Genomic DNA, 6,000 nt, shown 5'->3' with positions numbered 1-6,000 from the left:
GGCCGATTTTGAAATATATCCAATATGTTGGGCATATTAATGGTACTAGAAGGAGAGGCACTCAGGAGCCATCTCTGTCTTCCTCCTAATGTCTCCACTGTTAAAACTCACGAAAACACAACAAGCTGTCGTGGTCAGATCTCTGTTCAAACCCCACCTCTGACACTAGCTGTGTGATTTTAGGCTCCAGTCCCCGTCCAAGTGCTGTGGTTTTCCCATGCAAGTGGTGCAAATGCAAGATTCTATGCCAAGCCACCATTACGGAGCCTGGCACAAAGCTATTCTTCATTAAATGTTACTGTTCCGAAATATGCTTATTATAAGTGCATTTTGAACTAAAATCCAGATGCACAAATATTGTCTATTCAGTGGAAACACTTTCAAAGCCACATACCCCTTCTTCGAAGCCGGATACCCTGAATATCCGTTGCGTCTCATCTTTCGTACATCAAGTTTCTACCTTCCAGAGCAAGATTTAAGAGGCTCATGCGAATCGGTTAGCCTCCCTGTCCCCAGATAACCTTCCTATTTTAAAGTCACCTGATTTGGCTCTTAACTACATCTGAAAATCCCCTCCCAGCAGTACTTAGATTAGTGTTTGGTAGAATATCTGGGAGAAGATGCATGTAGTATCCACCAGGTGCCAGGAATCTTTGGGCCATCTTAGAATTCTACTCACCACAGCCTCAGTCTCCTAATCCGCTAAACGGGGATGTACAATATGGTGCAGATGGTTATGAGGATTCAACGTATCTAAATCACTTGCCGCAGGGTCTGCCATAGCATACACGTATAGTAAATTGTAGCTGTTGGTCCTTGGAAGGGAAAATAAAGCTTGGATGTGGAATAATTTATCAGACGAAGACAGTTTGGAGCTCCACTCTGGGAAGAATCAGTCAATCAGCAGGAACACTTTATTGAATGGCAGGATAATTTGCTAGGGGTTGGGTGATAATTGGTGGAGCTGCAGTTGAAGGAAAGGAAGAGCTGCTTCCTGCAAGAAGGTGAAAAGGGACTTATTCCCTTGGAGAATCCGTCTACAGTCTTGCCTCTCTTCCCTGCCTTAGCTGTGATATTTGAGCAGTGGTCTGTGAGAGAGAGAGCCATGTGACCAGCCTGGGGGTATGTGGGCTCACCAAGCTATATGAACAGCAAGTGCAAAGGCCCTGAGGTGCAAGATCACCAGAAATGTCAAAAATTCCATGCTGGCCAATGTGACAAAGTGCAGAAAGCAAAGAGGAGAGAGGAGGAAACTGGGTCAAATTTGTGAGCCAGTTGGAAATTTGAACTTTGAATGATTGATGACAATAAGGGATTATTATTATTGTTGTTGTTGTTGTTTATTATTATTGCCTGCACATAAAAATGATTATTTTAGATAAGAAGGTTCTTTTCTTTCAAAGATACCTGCTAAAATATTTATGGATAAAATGACGTGAAGTCTGGGATTTGCTTCAAAATAATACTGTGGAGACTGGTTGGAAGCTTGGGTGAAACTAGACTGCCTATGAGTTGAAAAACATTAAAACTGGTTGATGGTACGTGAAGGCGTGTTATTCAGTTGGGTCTCCTTTTGGATATATTCGAAACTCTCCATTTAGAAGGAATTTTTAGAAGAAAAGAAATTGAGTCAAAAGAAATGGCAGGAGTCCGATCAGATCGTAGAGGCCCGTGGCGTGTGTGTAAGCGACTTTTTGCCTAAGAACAACGGAAAAACCCCCAGCTGGTTCTGAGCAGAGGCGTAACCTGACCTGACGGGCATTCCTCACGGCTCACGGCTGCTGTGTCAGCGCGGATGGTAGAGGTCTATCAGTTTCCCATTGCTATTACTATGCATTGAGCGGCTTAAAAGCAACGTAAACATCTTAGGTCACAGTTCTGAGGGACAGAAGTCCAAAGGCCAGTCTCGCTGGACTGAAATCAAGTCTCTGGAGGCTCTGGGAGAGAATCCATGTTCCTGTGTTTTCCAGCTTCTAGAAGCTGACACGTTCCTTGGCGCGTGACCCCTTTCTGGGTCTTTGAGTCAGCAATGGTGTCACTCCGATCCCTGCTTCAACTGTCCCGTCTCTGCCCCTGACTTCCTGCCTCCCTCTTGGTCGGGGCTTTAAGGTCTGTCCGTGGGTGCCGCCCATTCAATCCAGGGTCATCTCCCCCATCTCAAAATCCTTCATTTAGTCACTTCAGCAAAACCCCATTTGTCATGGAAGGTAACATGGTCATAGATTCTGGGGATTAGGATGTGGACATCCTTTTTTTTTTCTATGTTTATTTATTTTGAGAGAGAGAGAGAGAGCAAGCGAGCACGCGCAAGCAGGGGAGGAGCAGAGAGGGAGAGAGAAAGAGAGAATCCCAAGCAGGCTCCATGCTGTCACTGCAGAGCCCCGTGCGGGGCTTGAACTCACAAACCATGAGATCATGACCTGAGCTGAAATCAAGAGTGAGACACTCAACTAGCTGAGTTACCCAGGTACCCCAGGGTGTTTGCATCTTTCAAGGCCCATTATTCTACCTTTTATAGTGAGGACCGATGGAGGCAAAGCATTTAGTGCCATTTAATGGCCAGGGGGCCTTGACCCACTAAGATGCCCATAGGGGGTCCCCCGCTAGGTTGTGACCATTTGAGAATATCTCCAGACATTGCCAAGTGTCCCCTGGTTGAGAACCACTGGGCTAGGAAAATAATGGCAGAGATGGCGAGACGTGATCAGATCCTGACTGTATTCTGTTGGTGGACAGACAGGCTGGTTAGCCTCCCTCTCCTCCCATTGCTAAGCGCTGCCAGTAACGAGAGAAATTTCCTTTGGGTACGTATTACTCATGTGGACGGTGTGGAGGCAGAAAAATGGTGACACACTACTCTTGTCGTGTGTCTGTTTAATCTTCTCTCCACCTAGTTATTTTGCTGCTCAAGGACAAAGGTATTCACTGTTGTTCCTTTTACCCACCGTCTACCCCAGCGACTGGGGCTTCATAAGGACCCAGTGAATACCTACTGGCTTTGACTTCATAATTACAGTCTCCTTACACCTTTGTTTCCCCATTGTGGGAGAGGAACTTAATATCCCGGGCATCACTCTCTCCTCTAGATGGAATTTAAAACTCTGAGTTAGCTAAGTGCTTTGGAATCCTTGCACAAGATGAATAACATAAACTAAACACAAAGACTTTGCAGGCTGGTATATGTTTCTTTGCAGTGTAGCCATATAGATACTCATTATTCATAATTTGATATGCTTCCTTAATCAGCACTAACATTTACTGAGCACTTACTGTGTATCGGGCACTGTGCTTGGTGCCTGAAGAAAAAGGAACTGACATTAAATCTATTTTATAAAAAAGGATCATAAGACTGAGGGTGGCTAAGCCACTCACCCAAATTTCCATAGCATAGACAGAGGGTATATTTCAGAACTGTCTAAATTCTAAACCTTTGCTCTTAAATTCTTTACCATATTGCCTCAATTCTAGGTGGCCTAGGGTGCTTTGATCCAATGAAAGGAAGTCAACTTTAGCATTAGAAGCTAACAAGACTTAACTGTTTTCTTGATGGCTTTAGGCTTTGAATTTTGATGTGTGATATAGCTTCTAATACATCCGACCTTGGGGAAGGTGGGGCAGGGGGTGCTTTTCATTTCAGGAGAGGAATCAGCCACTCCCTCTGTTCACTCTGCCTTTTTCCCTGGGCTGTGATGGCCATGTACAAAGTCATCACAGATGAATCATACATAGGCAGATCAAGGGACACAACATGAGCTGTTTGGTCTCTTCCGTCCTTTTCAATATGAATCATTGTCATGTTCTGAGCTATAGCTGTCCTTATATAACTTTAGCTGTTCCCTTGGATGAATCCATGGGCACAACTTGCCTTTAAGTTAGCTGAGAGAGGACAAATGAAGTTCATAGGCGCAAGGTAGGGAACTGGATCTGAGTGTAACCAAATCTGAGTTTCTGCTTTTGGAGTTCATTGTTTTGGGCACGGAGGTCTTAAACTCACAAGTCTACAGGGCCAGGCAGGTATGGTAAATTAGCCAGGTGAGCTTCAGGCAAAGGGCTATGAAGTGGGATGGAGGAAGATGGATAGTCCATCACCTTCCCACCCTCAAGAGGGCAACTGTGACTCAACCCCAGAGAAGGGTGCCAGGTGGAGTGTAGCCCTGTCACCAAGAGGAACCAGGAGACCAAATTTTTATACAAAATATCCTGATTTTTAGATATTGGTAATTCATTTGTCTTAACTGCATGCTCCAAGCTTAATCCATCTGGATGTTGAATCCAGTTTATTAATTCTGCTTTGAGGATTGAAGCTGAGTCTCCAGGCTTGCACTGTCCAATATGGTAGCCACATGTGGCTTGAAATAGGGCTGACCACACTGAGATGTGCTATAACTGTAAGACACACGTTGGATTTCAGAGTGTTGATATGATAGTATTTTGGATATATTGGGTTAAATAAAATATATTATTAAAATGAATTTTACCCATTCCCTTTCCACTTTCTAAAATGTAAAATTGTAGAATGTGCAGCTCACATTCTACATCGACTGGACAGCACTGCTTGAGGCCTTTAGACCCTCTCTGTAACCGACATAATAACCGTCACAGCTACCGGTTACTGGGCATTTACCACAGACCACGGCATGAAGTCCTTCCTGAGCTTTCTTTTGTGTAATCCTCAAAATAATCCTTTGAGATCATTTGTATTATCACCATTTTGTAGATGAGAAAATCGAGGCTAGCTAGAAGGTTACATACTTTGCTGAGCATCACATGGCCCGTGACAGATTCAGTTCTGGATTTCTTACAGTTCTTGCAAGTAGTAAAATCTGTGCTGCTAACCACCATGCTAACTAATTTAAAAAAAAGAGAGAGAGAGAAAGAAAAAAAACTACACAGAGAATTTGAACAAATCTGAAGAGTGTTGGTCGCCGGCTTCAGACTTGTGCTTGAGCTTAAAATAGCACAAAAATAGCACGGAGAGAGCCCAAGAAATTGTTATTTCATTCCAGCCTGAAACTCGTGGGCAATGCTTCATGTAAATTCAGAAGGCAGAAACTATTTCCATACAGGTGTATTTTGTTTTGTGCAGAGGGTCTACATTGGGGTGCAGACCAAGGATCTGCTCTGAAGCACATATGAAACACACAGGAGGATTTCCAAATGTCAAGAAACCTGTCCTGAGTCCTTTTAGCGGAGGATCTCCATCTTTATCCTCATGTAAACATGTGGCCACACTGTCAGTTTGGCAGAGTTAGACGTTGACCTACTGGATTCTTTCAGACAGGAGACCCAAGTCTGTCTATGCATCTGGACCTGATGCCTGTCCACATTTTTATGCAATAGATCATGAGTTTGGGGGGAGGAAGCACCGAAAGGGGCTGGGAACACACACCCATTCCGCTCTGTCCCAAGGCCTTCGGCTGCTTCCAAACATATTTCGTACCAGTTGTAGAAGGCAGAGCGGATCAGTGTGAGCTCTGGGTTCAGCGAGTCCTGGGCGCATATTCTGACGGCATAACTTAAGAGCCGTGACCCTGGTGAAGGCATTTAAATTCTTATAGGCTTACTTTCCTCGTGTGAAAAATAAAGGCAGTAACAGTCAGCACACAGGATCAGGTCTGAAAACGCACAACACAGATGATGGCACAGAGCAGGTCCTCACATCCAAGCATTGTTGTTTTTAAATGATCAGCAGCCTCATCACAATGATGACGCCGTTCTTCTCAGCCCTTGCCTTTGTTTCCCTGACCCTAATAGTGCTCAGGACTAAACTTTATCAAAGAGTTAAGACAAACAGAGAGGGGGAAATATTTCATCTATGAGCCCCCAAGGTCATGGGTATTCGGATGAAACACTTATCTCTTCAAGGCTTTGCAGCTGGGTCTTTTGTCTCTTGGCCTTTGTGAACAGTTTGTGCAAATGTGCAAACATTTGAAGACTATCAGACACTCCTCGGGGAGTGGCAGTTACGAGAAGGCTCGTCCATTTTTCTACCTTTCACCC

Source organism: Crocuta crocuta, unplaced genomic scaffold (genome assembly GCF_008692635.1).
Source record: "Crocuta crocuta isolate KB4526 unplaced genomic scaffold, BGI_CrCroc_1.0 scaffold27, whole genome shotgun sequence".
In the NCBI taxonomy this organism is placed as follows: Eukaryota; Metazoa; Chordata; class Mammalia; order Carnivora; family Hyaenidae; genus Crocuta; species Crocuta crocuta.
This window is presented reverse-complemented; position numbering follows the sequence as displayed.